The following is an 18,645-nucleotide window of genomic DNA, read 5'->3' on the forward strand; positions in this document are numbered from 1 at the left end:
ATGCGGTCGGCCTCTCCTCAGCCGGAGGGGCCCGGGAGGGCCGTACCCTCACTGGTAGCCCCTGCGGGCCCGGCTCTGCAGCCGCCGCGGCCGGACAGGGCTCCCCGGTGCCCGCGCGGGGGTCTGCAGCTGACGCCCCTCAAGATGCGATCGGGAGGGGCGTAGCCCCCTGCTCCCAGGCCACAATTCGGAAGGACCCTCCTGAAGAGCTGGCTGAAAGTTTTCGGGGATGGGGTGCGGCGACATGGCAGGGGAGTGCGGAGCGGGGCTGGTGGTGGCGGTGGGGAGGAAGTTAGGGGAGAGCTGGGAGGCGTGCTGGGGCTGGGAGCCTCAAGACCAAAGGCTGAGGGTTTTCAAAATCTAGGAGAGACCAAGGACATCTCAAATGAAGCAGGAATTCTCCAGTAGCTGCAGAGACCACCCTCCTTAATTCTGTTTCCACGCAAAAGAATAAAAGAACTAACAGGTTTTGAAGACCTTCTGAGCTGGTTGTTTAATACACATTAAAGTCTCATTTAATTTTCTCAAAGAGCCCAATGAGGTAAATAAATACACGTAAATATTACAACTAATCTCCCCTTGCAAAGGAAAAAAAAAAAGATGTGAAAACTGAGGCTCAGAGGGTAATGGAGTTACCAGTCAAGGTGGGGTTTGAATTCAAACCCAAGGTCATACTCTCTGCTGCTACACAAGCTGCTGGTTCAACCTTAGCACTTTGGGGGACCCAGGCTGGCTGGTGGCCTTCAGGGTCCTTATGGAGGAAGCTGCTGGTGATTGACACTAAGATTTAGTGGCCTTGGTCAGTGTGGTAGAAGCCGCTAGACCCCTCATTGGGCGGGGACTGAATGGAGAAAGACAAGAAGTGGGATCTTTGTGGGCTGCCCATTACAGAGATAACAGACCCAGCTTTTCCTTGGCTAAAAGGAGTCGGAGTGCCTCACTTTCCCCAGCGTGAGTCCTCTGGAATTGTGTGGGTATTTTACTGGCCATCTCTTCTGCGGGGCAGGACTGGCCCTGGCCCAGCACATTCTCTGGAGCTGGCCCCCAACCCTTCCCTGCACAGGACAGTGAAGCCTAGGGAGGGTGTGGTGCCCACTCCACCCGCTGGTCCGGGGAGCTGGGGTTAAGGTGTTCCAATGGTTGGCGATTCTGGCTTCACCAGTGTTCTACCTGAGTCTGTTGGCTTCTCCGAGTCAGGTCTCTAAGTTGCAGAGCACTTTGGGCACTGCTGACAGGACAGTGACCAGAACCCCTTAGGTGGAAACAGCAACTTTCAAAGAAATGGGATGAAATCTTATTAGTTACTGGCCCTAATGTTGGGACCAGGGGAAATGACCCTTCTAGAAAAAAAAAAAACTTTAAAATTCCCACAGGAGGGTCATGAATGCTCATGTCAGTATTCATTCATCAGATGCTCTTGGTGAGAACAAACCGCACCCTCATCTGTGAAATGGGGCCATATCTGACATATATCCCAGGACACGTGGGGTTAGTGAAGGGCAATTCAATTCAAGGACAAATATTAATTAGGTAATTAATCTTTGTAATGAAGGGAATGAATGTATATTGATCATCTAGTTTGTAACGAAACTAAGAAGCATATAATAGGCACCTTTTGTGTACCAGACACTGCTTGATAGCACGGCCTGGCAGGTGGCTCTTATTACCATTTTACACACTAAGAAGCTGAGACTAAGAGGCCTCCCAGGTAGTGAATGAGTGCAGGTTGGCATGACTCCACACTGCCTACCTTTACAGGCTGCAGAAAACCCAGCATAATGGGAAAGCATTTGGATGCTTTAAAGACCGTGTTGAGAGAATCAAAGGACATGAGTGTCTGAAAGCCCTTGGTGGCATATGGACGTTCCCCTATTCAATGCAGGAGTCTACACAAGGGAACTCCTTGTGTAGTATTTCTGATCCTGGTTATCTCTCCTCTGCTCAAATACTTTGTAGCTGCCCACTGCCTTTTCCAGGCTGCCTGACCTGGTCTGCTGTCACAGGCAGGTTCTAACCTCTCACTGCTCAGAGTAGTCTACAGACTAGCACAGTCAGCTGGGAGCTTGTTGGAAATGCAGACACTCATGCCCACCCCAGACTCAGAATCTGCATTTTAATGAGACCCCCCAGGTGTTTCCTATACCTGCTGATGTTTGAGAGGCACTGTGCTGGCATTGTTCAGCAGGTTTACTCATTACAGAACAAGAGAATCTCTGAGCTAGGAAGGGCTCTTAGAGAAGGTTGAGGACAACTTTTTCTGGGTCTTCACTCAGCCTGGGACTGAGTTCTAGGGCAAGGCACTGGAGACATCCCTCCTAGGATGCCATGGCTCCATAACCCAGTAATTATGGCTGTGTGTCACATCACCCCAAAACTTACTGGCTTAAGACTCATTTACTATCCCTCATGGTTTCTATGGGTCAGGAATTTGGGAGAAGCTCGCCCAGGCAGTTCCGGCTTGGGCTGTCTCATGGGGTTGCAGTCAGATGTCAGCTGCAGGCCCATCATCTGAAGGCTAGACCCAGGCATGAGGATCCAGGTCAAAGGTGGCTTACTCACATGGCTGGCGAGTCGGTGTTTGCTCTTGGCTGGAGGCCTCAGATCTTCTCCATACAGGGCCTGCTGGTGGAGCTGCCTCATGGCATGACACCTGGCTTCCACCACAGTGAGTGATACAAGAGCACAAGGGGAAGCCACAATGCTTTTATGTCCTAGCTTTGGAAGTCACACATGGTCATGTCCACTGTAGTCTATTGGTCACATAAGGCCAACCCTGTATTAGTGTAGGAAGGGACATACAAGGGTGTGAATACCAGGGCATGGGGATCGCCGAGAGGCATCTTGGAGGCTGGCTTCTACCCTCCATTAAACTGACTGTTAGAAGATGGCCAGTGTCCCAGTCCATCTAATTGTATCATCATGTTATTGTCCCTTACATGGTGATACCATGTAAATGCCTCACTAAGTCCAAGTGTAAGGTGTTTTCAGAATTCCTCTGAAGCATCTTTCCAATACCCCTGTATGAGTAAGGGGTCTAGCCTGTTCTCTGGGACAACACATCTGTCTCAATTTCTGCAGGACAGGCTTCATTTAGCCCAAGGGGGTTTTCATATCATCCCTCTATGTCTCTCCACACAGCAGAATGCCCTCAGGTCCTTCAACTATTTCCCAAAGGAGTTTCCTTCTGGCTTCCTCACTCTCTGGAAACTCCTGTTTGTGGATGCCCCTCAAATGTGTAATTCCCAGCATTGGATGCCCAAGCTCAGCTGTGGACTGACCAGGGAAGAGCCAAGACAACCTTTCCCTCTCACCGTTAGGGCATTCTGCTCCTACTGGCACCACCAAAGATTGGTGAGTCTTTGAGCTTATGCTTTTTGTTGATATTGAAACTTGTAGACAGTTGAAACCATCAAACTGTTTTCATGCTGGCCACCACGAAAGGGCTTCCTGTGTATCTCAAGCAACAAAACAGGGTCGAGGAGGGGAATGTTCCCTGTATGTTCAAGAGCATTGGATGTGAATCCCATGTCTGGCACAGAGATCTTGGGCAAGTTTTGTAAGCTCTCTGGGTCTTGGTGTTCTCATCTGAAAAATGGAGCTACCTCATGGAATTGTTGTGAGAATTAGAATGAGCTAGGATGTCAGCACCTAGCAAATGATCTGGCTCAAGGTGCAAGGTAGTTAGTTTTCTTCCCTGCTGCCCTTCTTTGCAGTTTGATGTCCCTGAATAAGTGCATTCTCTTCTGTATGCTGGTTTCTGGGTTTGTAAAAGAAGCTAAAAATACTCACCTCATAGGAGTGTGGCAATGATTAATACTATACGTAATGTGTGTAGAAAACGCTGTGATCCTTTCTGGAAGTAAAGGGCCATAGAAACATGATAGAGAAAAGCGTTCTTATTGCAGAACTGGGCCGGGGAGTGGAGTCTTCTGAGAACTAGTGGAACATTTGAAAAGTGCCGTTTTATTTCTTTAACACCGTGCGAGTGACAAACTCAGAGGGAAGTGGGGTGTTACCGTGTTGGTTTCTACCATCATAGTCATCATCATCGTCACCAATTACAAAAACACTTTTCAAGCAGGTCTGGGGTAAGAAGAGGTGTAGAAGGATGCTTCCCTAGGTAACTCCAGGCCCCAAAGCTCCTGAAAGCCTCCCCATCTTTCCTTTTCCCCACCCTGCATCCTATGGGGCACCTCCCACACCCGGGCCTGAGCTGAGCTGGCTCTTCTCTGCTCTTCCCTTTATTCCAGCCATCAGAGTCTTTGGGGACTGACCGCCCAGCCCTTGTCACACTGGGCTGGATGTTTTCATTTTCTTTCACTGGTAAACATTGTGTCATTCTGGAAAATTTTTCCTAGATTTTTACACATAATAGTACAGATACAAAATATGTATAAAATGAACAAATATGGCACCCCACAAACAAATGCTTGCTAGAAATGAAATATAAGAGGAACAGACAGCAACTCCATAGTTTGGAAATGATCTGCTAAGACACAGGCATGACTTTCTCCCACAAAACTTGGTACTCATTTGATATACGGTGCTGGAGAATAGTCACCTTGACATTTTGGTTGTTTCTCCTGATCTATTTGGTTTTTTAATGTGTATGCCTTCAAGAGGAGAAAACCAGAATATATAAGAAAACTCAGAATATGAGAAAAAGTCTTATTTAAGTAGATTACCTTTTATTAGGACATTTACTTGTTAGCATTTTCATCATGAAAGAGTCATAAAAATAGGCATTAAAAATGCTGGAGGGTTCTCTGACTGGTCTCAAAAATCCCAAGTTTAAAAAAATGCGATTTCAGTTTCTTCATGGGCTAGCGCAGCCTCATCATCGTGATAATATTTATTGGTTTGTTTGTTATTTATAATATTTAATATTTATTATTGTGGTAAAATATAAGTAACATAAAATTCATCATTTTAACAGTTTTAAGTGTTTAGTTCAGCATCCATCCCCACTATCCATCCCCAGAACTCTTTCATCTTCACAAACTGAAACTCTGTACCCATTAAATAGTAAACTCCCCATGCCCTCTCTCCTTCCAGCGCCTGACAACCACCACTCTACTTTCTGTCTCTGAGTTTAACTACTCTAGGTACCTCATATAACTGTAATCACACAGTATTAGTCCTTTATTGACAGCTTGTTCATTTAGCCTAATGTCTTTAAGGTTCATCCATGTTGTAGCAGGCGTCAGAATTTTCTTTATTTCCCAGTACTATGTACTGGGTACTTACCCTACGCTAGGCCCTGTGCTAAGTGCTTTGTTAAACCTCACAATGATCCTGTGAGGTCTTGTTGCCTCCATTTCACTGATGAAGAAACTGAGGACAGGGAAGTTTAGTAAGCTGCTCAAGTTCATGTAATTGCTAAATGGTAGAACCAGGCATCTAATCCAGGCCACCTGGCTTCAGAGCTCTCGTACTTAAAGAAAATGTCAATATCAGTCAATTATTGAGCACCTATGTGCTTGGTACCAGGCTAGGCATTGTACCATTTCCCCACCTCCCTTTCTTTCTTTTGATATATAATTTACATAGAATAAAGTACATCTTAAGTATGCACTTTATTCTATGTAATTTTTTTACAGTGACAAACACCACTGTAATCACAACCAAATCAGGATGTAGAACATTTTCAGCTCTTTAGAAGGTTCCCTTGTGCGTGTTCTAGTGAGTACACCTTCTCCTGCCCGCTTCCCCCCTCGGCCCCTGCCCCAGGAAGATCACTGTTCTAACCTCACTGACAGACCAGTTTTGTCTATTTTTTACTTGATAGAAATGGGATCTTCACATGAGTACTCTTTTTTTTTTTTTTGCGGTACGTGGGCCTCTCACCGCTGTGGGCTCTCCCATTGCAGAGCACAGGCTCCGGACGCGCAGGCCCAGCAGCCACGGCTCACGGGCCCAGCCGCTCCGCGGCATGTGGGATCTCCCCAGACCGGGGCACGAATCCGCGTCCACTGCATCGGCAGGCGGACCCTCAACCACTACGCCACCAGGGAAGCCCGAGTACTCTTTTTTGTCAGGCTTCTTTCACTCAAACCAGAGGCAAACTGGAGAGGGTGTGGCCCACCCAAAGGGACAGCCACTAGCCAGCTCCAACTAAATGTTGCCATTCAGGAGTTCAGGCTCAATGTTGCTGGGTCATGTAGTAGTAGTAATAGTAGTTATTATTGTTGTTTTCCTTGAGAAGCCAAATATCTAGATTTTTATGGAATATCAAATTATGATTAATTTGAAAAGTTGTAGTACATGTCAAAACACTGAAGGATAAGCAAAATTCATCTATGAGTGGTTGGATGAATACTATGGTGATGGCAGTGAGAATGGACAGGAAAGGACATCTGAAAGGAAGAATCAGAGACACTGGCTCTTGAGGGAGAGAGAGAGAAGCGAGAGTGAAGAATGGCCTCGGGACTTCCCTGGTGGTCCAGTGGTTAATACTCCATGGGGAACTTAAAAAAAAAAAGAAAAAAAAAAAAGGAATGGCCTCAACCTCCTGAAGCTGAATGACTGGGAATGGGGAGTCCCTGTCAAGAGCCGGGCACTCTGGAAGGGCAGCTGTCTTGGGGAGAAAAGACAGGGAGTCCCCTTTGTAGCCAAGTTGGGTTTTCCGAGGTGGAGGGAGGTGGCCAGCAGGCGGAGAGGAATGTGGGGCTGGGGCTTGGAGAAATGCTTGGCCTGAGATTCCACACGTCTGCTTTTAATATAAGATCAGGGAACATTAAATTCCAGTCTACAAATGCTAAAATATACTTTAATATCATACTGTAACTAATTAAGGGAGAGAGTAGAAGGGCAGAAAAGAGGGAGGAAGAGGCTGCTGGAGAGAAATGCAAGGATGCGCAGAAACAGGAAAGGAATGCCAGAGACCCTGACGCACCAAGGAAAAGCGATGCATGTAAGGGGGTTCTAGAGAAAAAGAAATGTGGACAAGTATCAAGCGGTGAGCTTCCATCAGCCGTAGACAAAACTAGGGTTTGACTGCATGACAGCTGCGTCTTGTAGCTATTAGGACCTTGTAGCTAATGAATTTTTAAATTCATTTTTTGAATGACTATTGCATTTTTGCAGCTATAAGCACAAATACAATATGAATCTGATGCTTCGTGGCACTCACTCCTAGGCCCAAATAAATGAGATCAACAGCTATGACCTTCTTATATACACTGGCCAGATCTCACCATGGAACCATGGCATCAAGTCCACCTTAGATCCCAGATCAAGTCAGAAGTCTAGCCCTGCAGCAGTCACCCCAGCCTTCCTGAGGATCTCTGGCTTAATAAGGGCATGTATAGCTCAGGCTAGAAGTTCTCCACAGAGTTGTGTCAGAGCCAGTTTAACCTTTGAGAGATGAAGAAAAGAGACATGGTAAAATTCATTCAGCTTAGGGGTAGTGTCGTTTAATTGTTGTTCTTTCTTGCCTCCCATCTTCCACAATTGAAGGAATAGGACCATTGAGTCCCACTATTGTGCCTACAGAGTAAAATGGTCGACCAGGTCCTAAGTTGCGTGTGTGTGTGTCTGTGTGTGTGGGTGTGTATGTGTGTGTGTGTCAAAGGCATAGTAGCCATACAGCTACCAAAGGGACACTTACAATTGAATTCAAAAACAGAAAATTGACAAATGAGAGTGACTTAAAGCCATAACAAGCAAATATGTATATATAAGAAAATTAATACTCAGTAAAACTCCCTGATTGAGAGGTGATAAATGACAGATGCAGAGGAGAGAATGGTTAGCATTGAGTGGGGTGAATCAGGGAAGACTAAGAGGGCAAGGAAAGTCTATGAATACCTGGGGGATAAATAAATAGAAATTACAGTGGAGGGGCAGAGGGCCTCCTCCCCAAGTACCCTCAGTCTGCAAATCAGTTGTTGCCTGTGCCCAGGTGAGCTGGGTCCCACTGCCTGTCCAAATCTCACACCCGTAAATTTTCTCCCCATCACTGGCCCCTCTGCATGCCTTAGTTGGAAACGTGGCTTTTCCAGAGTCAAAAGCCAGAGCACAAGGCCCCTATTCACCCCGCTGGGTTTGAAATTCTCCTCCGAAATTCCTTTAACTGCAAACGCCTTCTCCCAAGTACACTGTGCATCTTTTCAAATTTCAGACATAAACAGCTGTGTAGCCCCACCTGGCAACCCCCTCTCACCCTCCTGATAAAAATAGAAGGGACTGAGGTGGGGAAAGCCGTGGGCACAGTGGGGTTTTGTGGATCAGCTGTTTGCACGAGTGTCCCTGACCCCTCTGCCTATTTTGGGAAGGGGTTTCTCTCGGGGAAGCTTGGAGCTGGATTCTTGGGGGATTTGTCATCCCTGGCACCTTGGCCCCTTCCATTCTGGGCCCAAGACACATCTCTGTGGTTGTGTGTTTAACTCTGTGTCCCAGGGAGAAACACCTTTACCTGTGGTTATTGGCTTGGGTGTCAACTCTGGTGACTGTGGGGGATGGAAAAAGTGGTGGCAAGAAGTGCGGGGAAGCAGCTCGTTTGCAGAAGCCACTGGTGTGAAAATTGTCACCAGGCCCCCAAGGCAGGCACCGTGACCCCACGAGCAGGTGAAGGGCTTTAGAGGTAACAAGCTCTTACCTTGTACACTTGGTTCCTCTGTATGGGACAGGGGTGAATGAGCAGTGCAGGGCGAACTGGCAAGTTCCATGAGATTGGCCTTATGTGAACTGTTCTAGGTCCAACTGTACCGTTTACCAACGATATGACTTTGAACCTCAGTTTCCTCCTTAGTAAAAGAGGAATTTCAATATTCCCGTAGAAAGATGCAGATGGGATCCTGCTGCTTCTCTGCTTACAACCATCCAGTGGTTTCTGCTTGCATTCAGGACACCACGGCCAACAGAGCTTGAGCAACCTGGCCCTGCCTCTCTCACCTCATCTCCGCACGAGTCACCTTACTCTTCCCCTCTGTGTTTTGGCTCCATTTCATCTTCAGATTGTATTTATTATTTTTTTTAATAGATTTATTTTTGGCTACGTTGGGTCTTCGTTGCTGCACGTGAGCTTTCTCTAGTTGCGGTGAGCAGGGGCTCCTCGTCGTTGCCGTGTGCGGGCTTCTCATTGCGGTGGCTTCTCTCGTTGCCAAGCACAGGCTCTAGGCACGCGGGCTTCAGTAGTTGTGGCGCGTGGGCTCAGTAGTTGTGGCGCACGGGCTTAGTTGCTCCACGGCATGTGGGATCTTCCCAGACCAGGGCTTGAACCCATGTCCCCTGCATTGGTAGGCGGGTTCTTAACTACTGCGCCACCAAGGAAGTCCCTCAGATTGTACTTTAAATATCAGAGAGGCCTTGCCTGACCACCCAACTTCTCTGCCTCCCCCAGTTTCTATTACGGCATCTCATTCCTCCCCTTCCTGGGCTAGACCACGCCTTGCTGGTGTGTATCTTGAGCTGTTTACTTGTGTAGTGTCCACCGCCCTGTCTCACCAGACTCTGAGCTTCAGGAGGGTAGGGACAAATATCGTCAGCTCCCATCTCAGTGTGGGGCATTGCAGCCTCCCAATCGATATTTGTTGAATGAATGAGTAGGTCTAGTTTGCTCTCCTTTGTATCTGCTGTGTCTGGCACATTTAGAGAATCTAGAAGTGAATCATAGCAACTCACATGCGTTGAGCACTCTGTGTTAGGCACTGTTCTAAGCGTTTTGTGTCTAGTAACTCATTTAGTAACCATAGTAATCTTACTGTTTGTTAATGGCCCTGTCTTACAAAAAGGAAACTGAGGCCCGGAGAGGTCAAGCCCCTTGCTAGTGAATGGCAGAGCAGAGATTCAATGCCAGACAATTAGGTCCCAGAGATTGTGCCTTTAACCTCTCACCATCCTGCTTGAATGAGAAGTGAGTGAAGGAGAGCAACTAGCTCATTGTAGGGGCTCATAAACATTCAATTATCCTTTCCCCCTCCCTGTCCACTTGGTTGAAAGGGTCAAATTAGAGCTATATAAGACAGTAAAGATGTGTAAGGTATAAAATCTCTAAGGGTGTGTAGGGTGAGGCCTCTGTACCGATCAGTCAGCCTCTATCAGCCAGGAGAACTTCCTGGACATGGTGGGGTTAGGAGAAGTCTAAATGACAGGAGAGAAGGGTGATGACAGGCCAAGGCCATGGGCTGAGGCTTGAGCTGGCAAAGGTGGGGAGCAAAAATGACTAGAAGCTACAAATCGCATGAGATAGCAAGTTAGACAATTGCTGGGAGAAGAGGAGGACCGCTAAGATGCATTAGGACGTGAAGCTGAAGATGGTGACCCAGCAGGGCCGTCAAGTCAGGACCCACAGATGGGAGTTCTCCTTTTCCAAGATGAAAACACAGAAGATGTAAAGTTAGTTTTTCTTTAGTCAAACCTGGCAAGAAGTGTTCGAGGGCCGTAGTCTGATGTCAGACGTCAGTTCATATGTCATGGTTCGACTTCTGGCATTTGCTTGGCAGCCTAAAGTTTGCCACCTGTAGCTGCCTAACCCTGACTCTAACACTGTACCAGAATCTACCAAATCCGGAAGAGTTGGCATCTTTGACTCAGAGAAGATTATAGATTTGGAGTCTTCAAGCTGGGCAGGATTATGTGGAATCCTTACTCTTTCATTGTATTAGGACTGAGGTGTTGCCTTGGACCCCAAATTAAAAGTGGATGATGGGGAAGCAAAGCAGCATGGGTCACTGGGAAGAGTGATACTGAACTTGTTGGCCTTTGGCCCATGTTTCAGTCAGGATAGGCTGGGTATGCTTCAGTAACAACAGTCCCCAAATCTCAGTGAGTTGAAATAACAAAGATTTAGTTCTTGCCCACGTCCACTACTGTGCTGGTTGGCCTTTGGCCCATGTTTCAGTCAGGATAGGCTGGGTTATGCTTCAGTAACAACAGTCCCCAAATCTCAGTGAGTTGAAATAACAAAGATTTAGTTCTTGCCCACGTCCACTGTGGATAGTTGGGAGCTTTGCACCAGGTCATTATCCTCCAGGTCAGGCTGATGGAGCAGCCAGCATCTGGAACATTGCAGGTTTCCATGGCAGAGGGGGAAAGAGAGCCCTGGAATGTTGTATATCAGTAGTTAAATGCTCCAGCCCAGAACTGGCACACGTCACTTCTGGTTACAACTTACTGGCTAGAACTAGTCAGGTGATCCCATCCAGCTACTGTGGGAGAGGAAGTGTAATCCTATGTGCCAGGTGGATGAAACGCTGGAATATTGTGAAAGGCATGGTTACTGTCTCTAGTCAGTATCTCAGTGGTCGAATAAGGTTTGGGTTCCACCTGGCTATTTTGGTCCCTGGGATCCCTTCTTTAGGGGTCAGAATATCTCCCAGAGTAGGTAAGGGTGATATGATGCATGGGGGGCTGGGGGTGCAGCCTGGATGGCCCCATTATTGGATCCTTGTTGCCAGAACAGCCTTCAAACTCTGGCAAGGGTCTTGGACATTTGGTGGAACCCAATTTAGTGCCCATTTGCCTGTGGTCTAGACCCACTCTTCTGGAAAGAAAGGAGGGCAGCCTCCTCCTTGTGTTCCTTACCTGGGCATTTGGGACCTGGAGGCCCCACTTAAGATGTGTTCAAGTCTTTGACACAAGATGGTGGGTTCAGTGTGCTTGCCAGGGTGAGGGCTCCTCTTCACTCTAGGATTGTTAGCTCTGCAGAAGGCCCCTTTCCTTCCCTGTGGCTTTCTTCCTTTTCTTCTGGGACCAGATCTTGGAGGCCACTGGGCTCTCCAAAAGGTGGAGGCATCACTGGAGTTGGTTGTGGTCTTGCCGGCTATTCCCATTTGGGGACCTCTTGCAGGCTTACCTGCTCAGCTGGTCAGTGAGGAGCTCTGATGACACCTAAAAATGATACAAACAAGGAATGATTATAAGAAAAGAATGGAGCACCTTGTGCGGTGACAGCAAGGATGCAGGGAGGCATAGCTGGAGCCACAGGGCTCCGCTTTCCTAGTCGTGGCTTGGCCCTGGCTCCAGGAAGCCTGCCCTTCCTCACTCAGCAAAGGAGGGAGAAGCTTCCTGGCTTATTGGGACAAGGGGAAGATATAGGCTAAGGGATTCCAAGCTGTCTCCTTAGGCAAGGCACACAGAACAAAATCCAAGGGTTTGTGCTGGGACTAAGGCCTGAGAAGCCTCAAATTGCTTCATTTTTGGTCCAGGGAAGCCATGGGGCCTTGGCCTGGGTCCATCCGTGAGAATCTAGGAGTTGAAATACTGTGGCCTAGGAAGAACCAGGAATGGGGAGTGGAGGTGGGGATCAAGAGCCAGGTCATAGAAGGCCTAACCATCCATAGCACCCCTGCGCTCTGTAAGATAGGGCTCACCTGGAGGCAGGTAAAGGCTTAGGGCTCACCTGGAAGATGAGAAGATGCAGGAAGGGACCAATGATTCAAGTCAAAGAAGTAGAACCCTGGGAACATGAATGCCTGGCTGGAGCTGTGGATTGGAACCTGGGGTGGAGGAGTCAAGAGAAGGGACAACCAGGCAGCTTGTCTACAACAGGGGCCTTATTGAAGGTCATGTCTTGTCGTTGGGGCTTTGTTGGTGACGAATCTAGAGAAGGCACTGGCATGACTGGCACATGGCATAGCGTGGGCAAAAGACAGGAGGCAGAATAGAATGCCTGGAGAGGCCACCCTGAGTAAGCTTGACTCGAAGTGGGAAGGGGCCAAGAAGATTCAGGACACACTAAGGGGTTCTGAGCAAGAGGAAACTGGCATTGATATTTCTGCATGTAAAAACCCTGCCCCATTGTCAGGGCCCAGCTCAAATGCTACCCCATCTAGAGAGTTCTACCATAATCTAGGGTCAAAATATACCTTCTTCTATGATTCTATATCTGTCAGTTCTTGTCATAGGTGACTTGTGCTCGAGTTAGTTACGGCTGTCTCTCCCAACAGCCTGATGTCTCTGTGGACAGGACCCCACCTCAGGGGACTCCCAGCTCAGCACCTGGCTCTCAGGTATCTGAGAAGCCAAGGGGAAGGCAGCAGGATGTGGTGGGTCCTTTCCCCATCTTCCAGAGTGCTGCTTCTCCAGGGACGTTCCAGGACCACCTGCCTTCCAGGTACTTGGGCTGTTTGTTTAGAATTCACCCCAGACTTGCCAAATCTGACTTTCCAAGGTTGGCCCCCCAAATCTTCACTTTTTTGCTTTCTTTTAAAATTACTGTTGGGACTTCCCTGGCTGTCTAGTGGTTAAGACTTTGCCTTCCAGTGCAGGGAGTGTGGGTTCGATCCCTGGTCAGGGAGCTAAGATCCCACATGCCTCGTGGCCAAAAAACCAAAACACAAAACAGAAGCAGTATTGTAATAAATTCAGTGAAGACTTTAAAAATGGTCCACATCAAAAAAAATTAATGTTAATGAAGCATAATTTATGCATAACAAAATGTACCCATTGTAATAAAGTTTGATGAGTTTTGGTAAATTTACACAGTCATGTAACCATCATTTCCATCATGATATAGAGCATTTATTTCACACCAGAAAGTTCTCTTTTGCTCCTTTGCAGTCAATCAACTACCCCACTTGGCTCCAGGTGACCACTTCTATTTGTTTCTAGAGATTTGTTCCAGAATTTCATATAAATGGAAACTTGTGATGTGGTAGGTTGAATGGTAGTCCCAAAGATGTGTCCTAATCCTTGGAGCCTGTAAATGTTACCTTATTTGGAAAAAGTGTCTCTGTACATGGGATTAAGTTAATGATTTTGAGATGAGGAAATATTTCTGGATTATCTGGGTGGGTCCTAAGTGCCATCACAAATGTTTTTATAAGAGAGAAGTAGAGGGAGATTGAATACCACACACACACTGGGGGAAATCAGTGTGAAGACAGAGGCAAAGATTAGAGTGATGTGGCCATAAGCCAAGGAATACTGGCAACCACCAGAAGCTGGAAGAGGCAAGGAATGGAATCTCTCCCAGAGCCTCCGAAGGGAGTGCAGCCATGCTGACATCTCGATTTCAGTCTTCTGGCATTCAGAACTCTGAGAGAATAAATTTCTGTTGTTTTAAGCCACCAAGGTTGTGGTAATTTTTCACAGCAGCTTTAGGAAATTAATGCATGTAGTATGCAATTTTTTGTGTCTGATTTCTTTTGTTCAGCTTGATTTTAATATTCCTCCATGATATTTGTGTTCATAGTTCATTTTTCTTATTTCTAGTAGTATTTCACTGTATGGATATTCCACAATTTGTTTATTCATTTTGCCTATTGATGAATATTTGAATTGTTTCTAGATTCAGAGTATTATGAATAAAGCTGTTATGAACAAGTTTCTGTGTGTGTGTGTGTATGTGTGTATACATGTATTTTATTTCTCTTGGGTAAATATCAAGGGGTGGAATTGTTGGGTTATACTATAAGTATATGTTTAACTTAATAGGAAACTATCAAGTTCTTTCCCAAAGTGGTTGTACTATTTTGGATTCCCATGAACAATGTACAAGAGTTCCAGTTACTTCACGTTCCCACCAACACTTGATTTTGTCAGTCTTTTATTTATTATATATGTATATGTAATAAATAAAAATATATAATTCAACTTTAAAAAGTTATGATCTATATATTATATATAATCTATAATAAATATACATATTTATGCTAGAGTTAGTTATAGGTTATATTTAATAAATATATATGTACTATATATAATAAATATACTGGATATATGTAGTACACACATAAATTCCAAAAAACACTTACTTGTTAAAAAAATGCTTCTTTTTATCCAAAAAAAAAAAAGTTTAAAAGTTCATGATAAGTGATGTACAAAGGTGATACTTTAATATTACCGGAAGATTGAAAATACTAGTAGTTTTAACTATAGAAATATCTAAATATGAATGATATTTAGTGTAAAGTGTAGATATTTAGTGAAGTGTAAAGTTGTAGACTTGAAATCTTTCATTTTTATTTTCTTAAATTTTGTGTTAAAAACCAACATAATTCTTCAAATGTTATTTCACAAATGTTATGGTCAAAAAATATGGAACGCTTCCCAAATTTGCATGCCATCCTTTCATAGGGGCTGTGCTAATCTCTGTATCATTCCAATTTTAGTACATCAGTCTTTTAAATTTTAGTTATTTAAATGAATGTATAGAGGTACTTCACTGTGGTTTCAATTTGCATCTCCCTAAATAAGCATTTTTTGGTGTGCTTATTGGTCATTTGTATATTTTTCTGAAATGCGTGTGCAAATCTTTTGCCCATTGTGTGTGTAGGAGGTGTTGTTTAATTTCTTAGTGAAGAGTTCTTACTGAACTTTACAAGTCCTTTGTTGAATATAAATATTGCAAATATTTTCTCCCAGTCTATGGCTTTCCTTTTCATTTCTTTGACAGTGAATTTCAAAGAGTGGAAGTCTTTTATTTTGATAAAGTTCAGATTTCCAGTTTTTTCCCTGTATAGTTAGTGTTTTTTGCGTCCCACCTAAGAAATCTTTGCCTACCAAGGTCAGAAAGATATTCTCCTGTTTTCTTCCAGAAGTTTTATAGTTTTAACTTTTATGTTTAGGTCTGTGATACATCTTGAGTTATTTTTTGTGTGATGTGAGGTAACAGCTAAGATTAACTTTTTTTCTTACAGATATTCAGATTTTTCAGCACCATTTGTTGAAAAGACTAGTTTATCCCTGTTGAATTACTTTGGCCCTTTTGTTGAAAATCAGCTTGTAGGTTGTTTACCCATTCATCCATGGACGGATCATGTGTTTTTGAAGCTACTTGATGATATTACTTTTTAGATTTCTTTTCCCAAATGGTTTGTGGTTCAAATCTGCATTTTTACCGAGCACCTTTGGTGATTCTTGTACTGGCTAAAGTATGAGACCCTTGGGTCATAGGGCATTGGTTCCTAATCAGGAATAGAAATGATAATCACCCAATGCCAGGGCTCCACCTTCAAAGGGCCTGATTTAGCAGGTCTAGAGTAAGCCCCCAGAAGAAAACTTCCCCGACTAAGAGCTATTGATTCTTTGCTTAAGAACGATGGATACATCCTCTCCTTTTCATTCATGTGTTCCTTAGACACATAACGACTGGCTCTTCTGCTGGGCTCTGAGGTGCCTCAGTGAACAAGGTTTGTTTGAACAAGCAAACAGGCCAGTGCAGCCCCTTGTGTGCAGATGGGTCCGACAGAGCCTTGTGGGAAGAGTGGGTGAATCTGGTGGTCCTGGGTGCCACTGTGGATGCTGCAGTTTGGGGATACAGGGAGCCTCTCTTTGTCCTGCAAAGACCCCCACGAGGCCTAGCTATACCCCCGTGCTGGTTAGAGTCTGAGCGTGAATTCCTTCTTGAGGTTAAGACTGCATGTCACGTTCCCTACACTTGTGAACTTTCTGGCTTTGTCTTGGGATGGCTATGTCACGCTGTCTCCAAGTGCTCTGTCCCTAGTGGAAAGTTTTGGCCTCTGGAGGTGCTGAGAGAAGGCAGCTCTGTTGGGTCTGGTGGATTCTGTGACTGCTGAGCTGTCCACATAACTTGGTCTCGGTCCACCCTGCCCTGTTTGTTTGCTGTCTGGGTCGCTTCTTCTAGTAGGGTTGACTGTCCCTCTTGCCCAATTTCACACCAGACCTGAAGCCATTTGGCCTTTCTTCCCCCCCTCCTCCACCTGATCAGTGCTTCTGGGCACGTTGTCCAGCCTGATTGCTCAAAATGTGCAAACCCAGCTCAATAGACAGGGCATCCAGGCCCTGGAGGCATTAACCAAGCTCAGCTTTACATGGTTTTCTTTCTGGTCTGGGCTAGAGCCCTGCAGTTCTGTAAGGAGAGGGGAGCCTGTTTGCTGTTCCATAGAATGGTCCAGAAACTCCAGCAACTGGCTGTTGCCCTGGAAGTGGAGGTAGCCTGGGCGCTGGGGCACAGATGCTTTAGCTCTGAAATTGGTCAGAAGCAGTGGTTCTCAGCCCTGGTTGTACACGAGTATCACCTGGAGAACTTTGAAAGCTCCTGAAGCCCAGGCTCTATCACAGAGCAATTCAGCCAGGATCTCTGGAGGTGGGATCGGGGGTTACAGTATCTGTAAAGTTCCCCAGGTGATTCCAACACACTGCTAAGTGTGAGAGCAGCTGCTGTATCTAAAATGACAACACTATTGAGACGAGGTGAGGCAGAGTTGGGGGGTCTGGAGCCAGCCTTAGTCGACATGCCTCCCTGGATGAAATATGACACAGTCTATTTTGTTTTGATTAAAATTATAGGGGTATCACCCCACTTTCTTTTTTTTTTTTGCAGTACGCGGGCCCCTCACTGTTGTGGCCTCTCCCGCTGCGGAGCACAGGCTCCGGACGCGCAGGCTCAGCGGCCATGGCTCACGGGCCCAGCCGCTCCGCGGCATGCGGGACCCTCCCGGACCGGGGCACGAACCCTTGTCCCCTGCATCGGCAGGCGGACTCCCAACCACTGCGCCACCAGGGAAGCCCCCCCACTTTCTTTTATAAAAAAGTATTATTTATTTTTGGCTGTGTTGGGTCTTAGTTGCGACGTGTGGGATCTTTCGTTGTGGCTCGAGGGCCTCTCTCTAGTTGTGGTGTGTGGGCTCCAGGGCGTGTGGGCTCTGTAGTTGTGGTGCACCGGCCTAGTTGCCCCGCGGCATGTGGGATCTTAGTTCCCTGACCAGGGATCGAACCCGTGTCCCCTGCATTGGAAGGCGGATTCTTTACCACTGGACCACCAGGGAAGTCCCTCACCCCATTTTCTTTAAATTTCTATTTCAGCTGTAACTGATGCTCTTCCAGTGTCCACCCTAAGATCACCTTTTGGGTGCAAAACATACTCCCTCAGGCTGGGGAACAGGCTGCAAAGGGCATAGGCTTTGTTTGGCTCTGTGTTTTCAGTCCTTTGCATGCTGCCATCATACTGTGGATTGGTGATTAGTGGCAGAGCAGGGCAGTGACTCAGGAGAGCTGGTTGGTCTAGGGGCTTTAGGCTTATTCTTTAGGCTTCTCCTGTCTCACCTCACGACTCAGCCCTGATTCTCATCTTGGGCTTGTTATCCCCACAAACCCCCAATCCAAGCATCCTGCTTTCCTACTATGATGGCTTCTCCTTCCGGCCACCTTTGGCCCCCATCCTGCTACATCCTCAGTGGGATCTCGCCTTTCTTCTAGTCTTCACCCTCTCCTTCTCTCTTACTCAACCTATCATTTCAGTAACTCTTTTGCCAGCCCCCTACTCTCCTGCACCCATCCTGTATTTTATAGAGAAAATTGAAGCTGTAGATTAAGATTCTGCAACTTCCAAACCCAGCAGTGTCCTCACTCATCCTTCCCCCAACCTTCCTGTTGCCATAGTGGAACCTCCTTCCCCCTCTCTGAGGCCTGTCCTCCAGCTCACCTTGGAGACCCCATGCATCCCCCAACCCCTCTATCTTCTCAGGACCTCCCATTGGTGATCCCTTCTCTCTTTTGTATTTTCAACCACTGGCTTTCACCTCCATCAGTCTACTGAAACAGCTTTGGCTGATGTTACCTTTGAACTCCCATGTAACCAAATCTGTTGGATTTTTTACTCTCTGTTTGACTGACCTCCTGACCTGCTAACAGCAGGAGGCACAGCTGACCACTCCCTTCTTCAGGTCCCCCCCTCCCTGCTCTCTCCTGACTTCCTTCTACCTCTCTGCTCACTCCTCCTCAGTCTTATTTGTAGAC

The 18,645-nt window shown here is 46.3% G+C and overlaps 1 pseudogene; it reads right to left on the reverse strand.

Moving 5' to 3' along the window:
* Positions 1-14,976: 14,976 nt before the first annotated feature.
* Positions 14,977-15,076, reverse strand: LOC112414227 (uncharacterized; annotated as a pseudogene).
* Positions 15,077-18,645: the final 3,569 nt, after the last annotated feature.

Source organism: Neophocaena asiaeorientalis, unplaced genomic scaffold (genome assembly GCF_003031525.2).
Source record: "Neophocaena asiaeorientalis asiaeorientalis breed wild unplaced genomic scaffold, Neophocaena_asiaeorientalis_V1.1 scaffold346, whole genome shotgun sequence".
Taxonomy (NCBI): Eukaryota; Metazoa; Chordata; class Mammalia; order Artiodactyla; family Phocoenidae; genus Neophocaena; species Neophocaena asiaeorientalis.